Genomic DNA, 12,419 nt, shown 5'->3' on the forward strand with positions numbered 1-12,419 from the left:
GGAGTTCAATAAGAGCAAGATAAGGGCATACATGAAAATTTTCCTCTCCTTTATGTTCTACAAAAGCTTGCTGAGCATCTTTAAAACAGGCAGTGAATACATCTGTCAAAGTTCAAATACTTCTGGAAAGCATCAGATACAATATTTGCTTAACAATCCAGGAACAGGTTTCTCATATTCTGACAAAAGAACCCCAAACTAATAAAACCCAAAACCCACTAACCACCCCCCAAAAAACCCCAACAAAACTCGCCCAAAATAAAAATGTATAGCAATTATCTAGTAAAAAACCCCTAAACCTGAGAATACAATAGAATAAATTTGGTGTAACAGGAAATGTCTTTTACATGTTCTCTACTCTGGGGTACAACTTTGGCAGGTAAAACACCAAGCTTCTTCAAGCACTGTAGATAGAAAAGAAGCATGCAGACAACCAGAAAGTGCAAGGCACTAGGGGTAGGCTGGATTCAGGCATCCCTGTTAATATCCTTACTGGGAGCAAGCAGTGACTGCTCCACTCTTCCTTGCACAGCCTGGCTTTTGAGGGCCCACGCTGCTGCCCAGCAGCTTTTTCACCAAAATAATTTTCATGTGTAGGAAACGGCACATCACAAATCTTTCAACTTCCCCAGTCTTAGCAAGATAAGCACTTACTTCCCCTCTGCTTCAAACTGTGTAAATATACTTCCAGAAATTTTATCTAAACCAGTGGGAAACATTTCCTTTTCCACTGTTACCTAAGAAACCACATGTACCTGCGCACGTGGTGAGCATGCTGCTTTTTAACGGATAACTTTCTATGCTGTTGACACTACGATCTAATTCAGAAGGCATTCTGAGACTGGGAGACTTTTACCTTGATGGAAATAAACACTCAAGTCAGCGCAGATGTTCCTCATCACTGAGTGTGAGAGGCACAATGTAGTGCAGAGGTTTCCACCAGTGTCCACTGCTGAAACAGGAGCAGGCATGTGCAGCATCAGGTCACATCACCTCTGTAACATGCAGAGCTGTAAGAGCCACTGATTTCTGTCTGCCATTCAGACTGATCTGCTATTATTTACCAATTCTTTTTCTCTCTCCTTACATAATGCAGAGGATTGTCTTGGGAAATGGCTTTCTTCTATTACTAAAATTTTTACATCCCTCAGTACCAGTTATTCAGCTATCAGAATCTTGTATTTATTTCTTCCCTGCCTGTCCCCCAGAGGCCTTTGCAAGCAGGTAGGGAACTGAAGAAAAACCCCACTGATTTATAAATCAAACATGCAGCACAAAAGCAGAACATCAGCCCAGGGAAGTCACCGCTTAAGGCAGTCAAAGCAGCTCACAGGTGTTCTCCAGCAATGAACACTTTCACAGGCACTGCAATGGCTCTGGAGCACATAAAGTTAAACACTGGTTAATTCTCTAACAAATATCCACTTGAACAGGCAGTTCCTGCTATCAATAAAATCTTTTCAGTGAATAGGGAAAGCTGAGTTTTTCTGCTCCAAGAGTAAAGGACTGGGCTCAGCTAGGGAAGGGCAGTGACAGGAAGGGTCAGGCTGGAGGGACCTCAGAGCCTGACTCGTCCTCACCACCAAGACAGGCAGAGGGTGAGGTGATGGTGCTGCTCCTCCAGGAGCACACAGCCCACGCTGGAAAGAGCCTGCTCCCCTATATGTTGACCTTTCCTGCTGTACAGCAGCAGCAGCTCGTCTCTCCAGAGCTCTAATGCAGCCAAATTAGTCAGAAAAACCATTCTGCTGCTCTAGGCAACTACATGCATGGCTTTGTTTTTTGCAGCCATGAAACTTCCTGTAATGCTTCTTTCTGTTTGGGTGCATTGCAAAGTGCAGCTCCATTCTTGAAATCCCACCATTAAACAGCATTTCTCCTTAGCATCAGCATCCACTTAACATAAAGGTCACAACCACATACAAGCCTCTTTTATTGTTAAAGACAGGAAAATTCATTTCTACAGGCCTTTTTTTTCTAGAACCTACAATCATATTTCAGAAACTATCCAGTCTGCAGTCAAAACAAAAGTTTATAGTCCATTCTTATTTTCATCCAGTACTGAATATTTAGATGTTAACAGTGTTACATTTTCACAGCTTTTTTAGTTCTGTCCCCCATCTGTAAATAAGTCATGGGAAGAAAAAAATGTGATTTTCCCTTTCAAGCTGAGCTGTCACATAATAAAATATTTCATCATATTTGATTACATTAAGAATCTAACTTTCAATGCATATCCTCACTTCCAAAATTTCTGAATATATGTATGTTGAAATTAAGCAAGTGTGACATAGTTCTTGGTTCCCTTGGGAACAATATTCAGAGCTCATTTGAGTTGTGACCTGCTTATGCTGCCAGGGAGTATTAGTATTTTTGCTGGATCTTTAGAATAGAGATATGGAGTGAAGGACAAAGGCAAAAAATAAGACTCTAAATTCACAGATGAAAAACAGATGAGATACTGCTCTATTTCAGAAGACAGTGTTGGCTTTTTATAGAATCTGCCCCATTTCAAGAGCTCTGTTGAAGAGATTACTCTTTTTCATAGTAAAATGAAATTTTAGATGAATGTTTTATTTAGATGCATGGAGAAACTTACAGCACAATTTATGGTCCAAGATGTCTAAATAGGTTTCAATGGAAGAATTAAGAACGCAAATTAACTGTAGAAATTATTTTGCAAAATGGATGGCAGTTAACAATGGAATATAACCACAAATCCTGCAATGTTGCCTTTTGTCTCCTGACACGGCTCAGTCATGAGGAGCATCCACTCCACTACAAATGGAATTTCTGCTGTTGTCATTTCTGCTCCAGCACAGGGCTGCACACAGCTTACCCATGGCCTGGCCCCTGTTCGGTAGAGCAAGTAGTGCTTCTATATCCTTCCTTCATCTAAACCTGACTGCTAAGCTTTCCATTTAACATGTCACCCTCTCACTCCATTGCCAATCACTAAATCCATACTTCTAGACACAGTTCATATGTATATTACTCATATTCTCCTCCTGTGAGTTCCAGGTAGGATTAGGCCCGGCAGTAATTCTCCATCCCTCTTCTTCAACCTGCCATGGGTTCCGTTTCCTCTCTTCCAGTCCTTTCCTCACAGCTCATGGAGAGCTGATCTGAGCTCTCTAAGACACGTATGTAGTTTCAATTAGTGCCATTTGATGTAGTGACTCACTAGAGTATTTATGCCATTTCTGAAGTAAATAAGCACTTTCCACGTGGGAAAATTGTAAGCGCTGCCATAACAAAAATTACATTTCAAAATCTCTTCCTCTCTTCAAGCTGGCCTGGAAAGGTTTGAGGCCACGCCTGACTGACAGTACAAACCTTGGACCTATCGAGCACATGGTCACAGGGTCACCAAAATAAACTTTCTCTGAGCTGCAGCTCACTGAAGCCTTCCTCAGTTACCATTTGTTTCTGGATCCAATAACAAAAACCAGCTGACAGGTCAGAAAAAGCTGTTCGACTCTGCTTGGGTACAACAGAGTTTTCCTCCAGTGCAGATCATCAATACTTTTCTGCTCAGGCAGCTTCATTTTCAACACTGCACTGAATAGTCTTAAGCTTATTAAACTGCCTCATGTTACAAGCCTGAGACAGCTGTACTCAAACATGAAAACGAGTCAAGGAAGAAAACCAAACCTGTTCCTCATAAGACCTTCAAATATGTTCCTAGGAATGTGTTCCTATTAGTTTTCACTACATATTTAAGTTTGCCTTTCTTGTCTTCATTTTTTCCCGCAAAGAGGCAACACTGAATTTGTTCCTCCTGAATAGGGATAATTTATGATCACCTTGTTTAATTTTATTATTTTGCTACCTTAAGTTCTTGTTTACAATGCCTTTTCTGCAGCAGAACAAAAATCCCTTTAAAGTTCAACCTGCTACATTAATAAACTGTGTTCTCAGTTTTAGCTCCATGTTAAATGGAGCTGCATAAAATTGTTATAACACACCCATAAAACAGCAGCAGATGCAATATGCTCAAAACGATTATTTTCTTTTAATTTTGTAAGCATACAGAAAGTCTGCATTATGGTCTACCCTTAAGCACATCCCTGCTGTAAATTAAAGATGTGCCAAATCAGCTCCAAACACATTTTGCAGTAAACAAACAATGAGACGTGGGACACTGCAAAATGAGAGCAGCAAGACATTAAGGCAGAGTTAAAAGCAGTGGCCAATGCAGAGCAAAGCATTTGACAAACCCAGAAGTGGTTCTGCATCTCTGTATATTTGAGCACCACAGCCATGTTTTGATCAAGGTTTTATACAATGTGGATAAAGTCCATTAAGACAATAAGCACATTATCATTTCACTCCCCAGTGTTATCCTCTGTGACTACAGTGAAGGGTCTCAAAGGCTCAGAAAATATCTCAGATGTCAGGGTACAAAATAAAGCGGAATTGACCCAAAGAGGATTGTGTTCCAAAGAATGAAGAGTTGCGTGCTTTTATTAGCAACAGTAACAACGTTTCTGCGTGATAGACAGTTCTGTCAAAAGTCCATTAAAAAATCCAGGACAAGTTATCTGCTGATCAGTAGAAAACTGAGTAAACTAATACAAAACCTAAGTATTTTATAGATTATATACTAAATACCAAGGCACAAACCAACAAAACCTCTAAAAACGTAGAATCAGATCTAAAAGAAAGAAATATCCAAAGGTAACAACAGAACATTCACATTTCTGCTTTTGTGCTTTCAAAACAAGTCCATATCTATAGATAACATTTGCATGTGTTTTTCAAAAGATGCATTCACTAACCTAATCTGCTTTAACTTAGCATTGAGAAAGCGCTCAAAATTCATGTAGTGTTTCATAAATTTGACAACACTAAAAATTGATCCAAGCTTCAATCAAGGTAACAGGAGATTGTACACTGACCTCAATTAGCTTTGGAGCAAGCCTTAGGAGAATAACAAATCCTCTAAACAGTCATCATCCGTGGGTACATGCACAGAGAGTAAAGCATAAGCACCTCTAGAATGGGCAGAATACTCTAACTGAACACAAGACCAGCCACATCTTTGTCTTTTTTTTTGTTAAACAATGATTTCATTAAAAGTCTGCTAAGTCAGGCTTGCCCTATTGCTGAACTAAACCTCAAGGTAATCTTAAAAAAATTACACGCCGAGAGAAGGAAAACAGAGCTGGTGACCTGGAGCAGCTGCAAATGCAACAAAAGGCTCTGAGTCGGGCTGATCTCCATCCCCCAGGGCTGGAGCTGCAGCTCTGCCTGGAGAAGGTCGTGTGAAGAATGGCAGTGACACCAAAGCACAAGCACACCTTCCTTCTCCTTCACACCAGCTCCTCACTGATGATTTGGGAGCTCCTGGGACCCTGGCTCTCCACGTGGGCAGCCACGGAGGCGGTGCAGACACTGAGACACAAGTGGGACGGTGTGGGGGTGCTGGGTGCTACACCCCACTCCAAAAACCACACTGGACCCCTTAAAAAAGAAACACCTCCCTCGGTAAGCCTTGGTACACACCTTACCAATAGCCAATAAGCAGTGTTTGATCACTGCCTGCTCTCTCTGGGTACAATCTGACATTGATTAAGACTCTAATCCAGAGTTCCAAAATTCAGGTTGAGTAACCACAGACAACTGTCAAAGGCACCGAGGAAAGCAGAGCTGTCACCACGACCAAGAGCAACAGGGAAGAGAAGAAAATTGAATGCTAATTATTTGTCATTAGTTTCTCCTTTCAAGGAAAAATTGCTGACTTGTTGGGATAGTTAAAACAGCAGGAGCAGCATGTGGTTCTAGCGCGTTATACGAGCTACATTACCTCGAGTTCAGGGTAGTTACCTGGTAAAGGAGGTTAAAAAGTCCTGCTTAATCAGATAAAGAGGATGTGGACAAACTGTCAATAAGTTTTCTATATGTAAGTCCTCTGTACCATTCAAAAGATGCCAGTTCTAAACAGTACCTTCCATCTTTCTGACCCTCTAGGCTCTTAAAGAATCTTTCAATGGGAACAGGAGTTTCTTCCAAGGATGTGCTCTTAACTTCCTCTTACACTAATTCTTCCTGAGTAGTGAAAGTGCTACAACCCCTCAAATACTTCACACTACCATCTAAAGAGATCACTTTTAAGACGCCAGGCCCAAGGAAAGTCCTTGGAATTTCTGATGAGACTTCCATAAATTTACAAGTTAAATCAGTTATGAAGAAATTGTTCCACTCACATTTCAAAGACTATTTTTTATAGACACACACACACACACCACAAGAAGAATGTAATGAGAATTTCTTTTATTCATGAAGAAAACAAAAGCAGAAAAAGTCACATTTGAAAATATAACCAGTTTGAATCAACACATTAAGGAACTTCTGGCACATACTGAGAAACTGAGGGGAAAGGGGGGGAAAACAAGAGAAACATCAAACCTTCAGCATATATAGAGCACTAAATAGCTAAGCAATGTAAAGCCTCAACAACACTAATAAAAACAGGCCTTGTGAAACATGATGTATAGAGTGAAGTGAATTAGAATGTGAGCATTTGTAATTTGGTGTAAGAAGAGTGAATAAAATGCAAACTGCAACGGAAGGAGAGCACACAGCTACCCCAGCAGGTGTGTACAGTCACATCCATGCTTTTTGGCTGTGTTAGATTTCAGTCAGCTCAGAATGAATCCCTACACTCACCAGTGGAATCCCTAATTTCTGACAACTATAATGGACAGAATATTATAATACGCTCAGTAGTTTGCAGGGAAAGAGGAGGGAAGCTCCACCTTCTACACCACGTGTGAGGTATTTTAACCAGCCCATACCGAGGTCCTTGAGCTGCCAATTGTCACAACACAAACTATTGAACCCACAAGCTATTCCTCCCTAATTTACACCACAAGGAACCCTAAGTACTAAAATTCTTCTAGCATTTAACAGAGGCTGAGGCTTTCATCAGCTGGAAGGTTAAATACTGGACAGCAATGCCATTGGTAGGGGATTAGATTTAATCACCTTATACTGAAACCTTCGTGTTTTAGAGTTTGAGGGAAGAAAAAGCTCCACATCTCCACTGAACTCCAAAGTACACGTACATTAATCATAGCTTATTTTTTTAAAATTTCTTCTGGATAAACAAAGGTTTTAATTATACAGGTCCTGGTTTGTTCTGTTTGTTTCCTAATTAGAGAAAAATGGCAAGTCTCCCAATCTAAGCTCTTTCCCTCTGAAGAATTTAACAATACATTTGGACAGGCACATATATTTATTTGGAGACTGCACAATGAATAAAATCCCACTTGCACTTAACAGAGCAAAGTTTGCCAGAATTCAGTATGTGAGCCGAGGCTCCACACTCTGCTAATGGCAAAAATAGCTCTCCCTGCAGTCCAGTAGTGGATTATGTACATTCCTGTATGTGCCTGGAAACACCCACAACACCTGTTGTTTATTATAAATGGCTGCATTGAAAATAGACACGTTTCGACTGTGAAAGGAGGAAAAAGAAAAGAAACAGGAAAAAAGAAAGAAAAAAGTTTGTGTGCGGGAAAATAAGGACAAAGATGGTAACTGTGAATTCAGAAGTGTTTCTGCTGGAAGTACTAAACTGCAAAGTGCAGCATCCAATAACTTTCACCTAAACCCCTCAAAACACAAAAACTTTCTGTGGAGACATTTAAAGATTATTGTTAAGGCAGGTTATCAAGCAAAAAGAGGTGAGGAAACTGAAGGAGGCCAGGAGCAAAGCCGAGAAATCTCAATTCTAGTGACAAGGCAAATGACCAGAATTCTGTACTCAGTTAAATCCGGACTAACACATGCTGTGCAGAGAAAATTCTCTCTGTGTATTTAACCAGTGTAGAACTAAAGTCAGTCCTCTTTCCTCCAAGTCGCGTGGAATTGCTTTTCTGATTCTACTTGCATGAGAATATTGAAACACTACCAAGTAACAGGATATGGATGTGAGCACCTTAAATGATTATTTACTCAGAAAGAAAAAAGAAACCAACCCAAACCCCACAAAACACTGAAAATCTCCTACAGTTTTTACCAGTCAGTACAATGAGATCTAACTCTGTGGCCTTTTCCTACCCCCATTTGTTTAGGCTGAGTCATTTTCCTGAATGATCCCCCCCACTCTACCCTCTCTTCATCTCCAAGCTTTTCCTTGAGAAAATGTCTCTGCAACTGACACAAGCACCTGCATTGTTTTTCCTTTGTCTAAGCTTGTGAGGTGATAATGGAAATTATGCCAGCAGGAATTTTGACTTGATCCATTCCTACCAGCAGGACACTGATCAGATCTCAGATCCTGATCTGGCTCACCCCTTCTGGTGAAATAGGTCAGTGAGTATCTCTCACTCAGTCTTTGCATAAGAAGTAACACCAATAAAATTACACCGCAGATTGGACAGTGGTTATTTCTTTTTCCTGAGAACAGCCAGACCAGTCCACAGCTCCTCTGCACACAGTGAGCCCCTCACAGCACTCATTCTGCTCCCCCAGGATCTTTGTGATCCAGCCAGGTGTTGTTACCATCCTCTTGGAACTGTGAGAAACAAAAGCCTGGACAGAAAAGACATTCATAGGAAATCTGCATGGATCCAGACATTAAAATGAGACCTCCAAAGCCTCCCAAAGATCCAGCCTGTAAGGTTTTCTCCTCCCTCTCTTGGCAAAGGTCCTCAGTAAAAGGAACTTGCTTGGTTTTATTAAGTGTCATGACATACTTAATGTATTAAAAAGGTCCTGTCTGTTTGTACTCAGCCTGGGACAGGGTCTGTCAACTCCAACCCTCTGCACATCAACCTGGGCTCCTACTTCAGCCTTTCCTTTTTCCAGCCAGCTTTCCTAACATTCTTCCAAATTAAGCCATATTTTTCCCATTTCTTATACCCTACAACCAACCATCACATCAGAATGTCACCCGTCAATACATTTTTAATATTTTGTCTCTCCTACAGTGCACTCTGTGTATTTTCCCAATTCTAAAATTGCCTTTGCACTTTTCTAGCCCATCATAAAAGGAAGCAAACCTATTTTATTTGTATTTTTGTATAACTTGGCTTTGAGTCTGGCTTCCACACTCATCAGCTGAAAGGCAGAGCTGCTCAGAGCTGTCAGCAGAACAAAGTCAAGCTGAGCTGTGCTGTGATTTATGCAGGTAGGGCCAGAGCTGTCAGTTCCACTGGCGTGACAGTGGGGAGGAACGGAGGGGTAGAACTCTCACTGCTGAAACTCCACATTCACTACATGACAAACCCAGCTCCGGTCCCAGAATGACAGAATGCAATATGTAATTCCAAAAACACATTTCAGTAGCACAACAGCCGGATGAGTAAATTGGGAGACAATCTATATTAATATTGGAAGCCTGAAAGCAGACTGTTTATTTCTCCCATTTAGATTCATAACAGAGGCTAAAATATTTTGCTTAAACAGAGACACAATAACAAAAAAATGCAGTTTGATTTATGATTTAAAGAGAGATCACATGCATTCTAATGTTACTATTTATTAGAATTTCTCACAACTGTAACAGAATCTAATACCTTCAGAACACCAAAATGCAGCTTGACAAAGCTACCTCCATTTCATCCCAAGCAGGATTTATGTGGCTGAAGTTGCACTTAGGTTATGAAATGATTGTTTTGCCAGCAATTCCTCAGCATTACCCCAGTCATCTGATGAAAATCAGTATTTAAATATTATGGTGGCCCATACTCCAGCTCCTGTAATTGCTGATCAATCATCTCATTCAGGGAGGGAAATGGAGAGTCCAGAGCTGCCAAGGTGAGACACTCTAAATACAGAGTTTTGTACTGGGGATGCATGCCTGCCTACTCTCCCAATTAACACACACAAAGAGAGCAAAGTGGATCTGTGTATTTTGATTTCAGACACCTTGGAACCGGACTAAAATCTATCGTTCAATTCAATCAGGCAACATGTAAATGCAGCCAGTATTTCAGGGCTGAGAAACCCCTGCACAGGCTGCTAACCCCCCCATTTGTACTGGTGTGTGTCCACTGCAGGACACTTTTCTGAGGAAGACTTGAAAGACGCCCACATCCACCTGTGCTGACCAAGCTTCTGTCTGCAGCAGGAAGAACGTGTCCCTGGCACTGTGGAGAGTCACTGGCAGTGCCAGCTTCTTCACTAAGCTGTCTTGAGTTATTTCTTTAAAGGTTGCACTGCAGCTGTAAAGCTTTGGAATGGATGACTGGCCCTTACCAGGTTCCAGCACCGTGCCCAGCATAGCTGAATCCTAATCTTGCTTGGGGCCTCCAAATGCTGCTGCAGTAGCTTCTTGCTGACACTACCAGAACTATCTTAGAGGATTCTTAACTTTGAGCTTTAGTAGGTATAATTCTCATATGATGCAGGTCATAATGCTTAGAAATAGTATTTTTGGCACTCTCTTAAGTTTACAAGCAAGATATCCATAGCAGCTGCTTGAAGAACTGCCCAAATCAGCTTAATATAAACTGACCTTAATACAAGGGAAAGGATGGGTATTAATCTATTTGGAGAAATCCAGGGAAGATTCTTTAGCACAGTCAGTTTCCCTAACATGATCTGTCCTGAAGCTTCCTTTTCTCAGTTTATAAGGGAAATAAGTCACGCACACAAGAACCACAGACAATTAAGAAGAAAACTAAAATGACTGGTTTCAAGTTCCCTAAATGAAGAGGAACAACAATTTCACCATCATCTCTTATCTTCCCTATCAAGGGATCATGTCCCTGCAGCTCTCTTCATCAGCATTTTCCTTCCAGCTACTTGCTCCATTCCTGCCCTGTCCTACAACACACAACCCCTCTATCAGACTGTAATTCTAAAATGAGAAGTCACTGGGGGAAAAAAAGGGCATTTAATTGCTTTTTTCTTGGAGGTGCCTTGCCCAGTTCTCTGCTGCGATGGATACAACCTGACATGAGCACTGTGAGTCAGGACATCAGCTAGAAAATGTACAAAGACAGCTTTTCTGAAAAGGCAACCTCATCATCTTTCAGAATGTAAGAAGGGAATCGTAAGCAAAGCTCAGGTATGTGTTATATATTCCTCCTGTCCTGACACAGGTAAAACGTGCAACAGCGAGCAATGTTGTGGATATCATTACACACACAAATTTAGGCACCCATAAATGTGGACAACAGTCTGATATCCTGTCAGAGTAACAAACCTGGATCTTAGACAATGTGTAGTGGAGTTGCTTTCTATTTTTTTAAATGAAAGATGTGGAGGTTATAAATAAAAACCAAGGAAGTGCTTTTCTGCAAATGGTAAATAAGTATTTCTTATAATGTTTGCTGAAGATTCTGCTTTCATACAAGTAATTCACTTTTAATCCATTTACTCCACGTTCTGAATAACATCAGACCTACAGGCAGGCTCTCAATCACTAACACACAGACAAAAGCACTAAGTTGGCTTGAGACATTTAGGATTGTCTCTCATTTTATCCCTAACCTTCCTGTTTCAGGGATTTCTGAACTATATAGGTGTCAGTGAAATACCAGTGCATGCCATTCCAACCTGTTTTGCTAACCAAACTAAAAACAAAATTCCCAAGCAAATAAGTAACCATCTCTGAGACAGAATGACAGGATTTTTGTTCCCTAGTAGAAGACAAAGTAGGTAACAGTTGCTTGGGTTTTTTTTAATGGACATGTTCACCGACATGTTTATGAAAATTAGATATTAAAAGCTCAGCACCTAATTCCTCATCTTAAATAAATTCTCACAATTCTCAAGAAGAGTCACGGAATGTTCTGCTTCCTTGAAAAACAGCCCACTAATCAAGCCAGCTTTTTTTATTAAGAATATGTATAAGTTATATTCGACCATTTTTCAGGATGTGACTACAGGATGCTTCCTCCTTTTCCATGGCTCAAAACAGCTGATAGCAGTCCTTCAGTGTTTCAGACGAAGCTAAAGGAGTTTTGCACATGGACAAGCTGATACTTCATTTTACACATACCTGAACTCTTACAGTACAGGTAAAACAACTCTTGTATTTATTTACTTCTCCTCTGAAATAAGCACCAGGCCATGAATGTGCAAGCAAACAATCAATTATTATTCCTCAGCTAATGCAGCAAGTCCTCAGCATTTCATTTTACTGCAAACTATAATGATATGGAAAGGGCAAGTGCCTACTGTCATCACTCAGCCTGATCAAAGAAATCAAACCTGGGTACAATTGAATGACAACGCTCTCCAGTTCATTCCTTCCTTGGAACCCATTAACCTCTTCCTTTTGAGAGCTCCAACAGATTCTTTTTTCTTTTAATTTAGATCCAAGGTTCTTTGATTACAAGTTACTCTATCACATGCTGCTCTAAAAATGTACTCACCACACAGCCCTCAGTGAGAGAGCTCACAAATTAAACAACAATCTTGTATAGTGGGGATAAAATATCACTATGGAAAATAAGGGG

Source organism: Corvus cornix, chromosome 4A (assembly GCF_000738735.6).
Source record: "Corvus cornix cornix isolate S_Up_H32 chromosome 4A, ASM73873v5, whole genome shotgun sequence".
In the NCBI taxonomy this organism is placed as follows: Eukaryota; Metazoa; Chordata; class Aves; order Passeriformes; family Corvidae; genus Corvus; species Corvus cornix.